General features: G+C 49.9%; 1 long non-coding RNA gene across 1 annotated transcript in view; it reads right to left on the bottom strand.

Moving 5' to 3' along the window:
* Positions 1-600: 600 nt before the first annotated feature.
* Positions 601-1,357, bottom strand: part of LOC116090506 — a 1,431-nt gene continuing 674 nt past the window's right edge. The window contains exon 2 of the long non-coding RNA XR_004118703.1: positions 601-1,355. This is a non-coding gene — a long non-coding RNA (uncharacterized LOC116090506). The remainder of the gene's footprint in view (positions 1,356-1,357) is intronic.

The raw sequence follows: 1,357 nt of genomic DNA, 5'->3' as shown, positions 1-1,357 counted from the left end.
GGAGTCCTGCAGACTGGTCTGTAGCAGCACTGGACAGGTGGATTGTCAGCAGCCACAGGCAAGGACATTCTCCTCAACCCCTTCCTGAGCCCAGCATGGCCTCCTTCCCAGTCAGGCCCTGGTCTTTAGGGGTAAGGGCAAAGGAAATGTTCTCTCAGGAGAAGATGGCTCTCATTTACTGGCCTTGTTGGTCTATGAAGCTGCATGTGAAGAACCACATCTACTCAGCCTATGTGAAGAGTTTAAGTTTGGGACCAGAAGCCCTAGGAATGTTAGAGAGCAATCCTAGGCTGACTTTCCTGACTCTGAAGTCAGTAACTAAACCCTAGCAGTACTCTGTCCTATACAGGAAGCTGCCCAGCTGAAAAGCACTAACCCAGAGCCAGCCAGGAAAGCCAACCTGGCTTCAAGGCCCTGCAGAGTTCTTGGACAACAGACGAGAGGGCCTAAGGAGCCTTCAAATTGAAAATAAAAGAAGGATGAAGCTAAGAGTCTCCAGACCCAAGGTGGCCATAGTGAGGAGATGGCATTCCCACCAAGCATTCCTCTTAAACCTACAATCACTTTTTTCTTTTCTTTTTTTCTTTTTGTCAGAAAGAGTTTACTGATGTCCTTGGGGACATGCAGTTCCATCTAATTCAGCTCTTAATTAACCCACCACACCCCAAAGAGAGCACTCATAAATTAAATATGAAAAGCCTTACTTATCTCAGAATGGTCTTCTAAGGGCTCAGACTCTGACATTTATTGTTACTAATGAAGATGGATTTGGAATGATATACGTTGGAGAGAGACTCTTCATGGGAAAGAATGGAGCCCTCAGGCCTCAGACATGTCCCCAGAGTTTAGGAAGGGGTTCTGTGGAGGGAACTGTGCTCCTCAGTTCAAAGGAGGTAGAGGGAGCTTGGGCCAACCTCTGGGGTCCTGCTGGGATTCAGTCATGACCCTCTCACACCAGCCACCAGGTCCTTCTCTGTGCTCTGCTATGTCCTAGTGCTGACTCTGACCCAGCACTCAGCCTTGTCCTTCCCTGGCCCCTGTGGCCATCCTTCCCCTTCAGAGTAGAGTGAAGAAGAAAAGCAATGCAGAGCAATTTAGACCCCCTCCACAGAACAGGAGAGAGCACCATACCCAGCCTCTCTTCTTGGGGCCCACTTCCTTCTTCCAGCTTTCTTCTCATCTTTGTGAACCACCTACAGTCCCATGGTCCCAGTTCAGGGCCAAGGGTAGGAGTAAGCTGGCCTCTCAGTCATAGGGGCCTGGATTCCCTGTGCTCTCAGAGGAGTCTCCATCCCTGCCCTCTCTCAACCTAGACAAAGGGGAGCCTGGCCATTCCTCCTTCTGAAGATGACAACCT

Source organism: Mastomys coucha, unplaced genomic scaffold (assembly GCF_008632895.1).
Source record: "Mastomys coucha isolate ucsf_1 unplaced genomic scaffold, UCSF_Mcou_1 pScaffold15, whole genome shotgun sequence".
NCBI lineage: Eukaryota > Metazoa > Chordata > Mammalia > Rodentia > Muridae > Mastomys > Mastomys coucha.
Note: the sequence above shows the minus strand (reverse complement) of the source record. Positions and strands in the feature narration are given on the sequence as shown.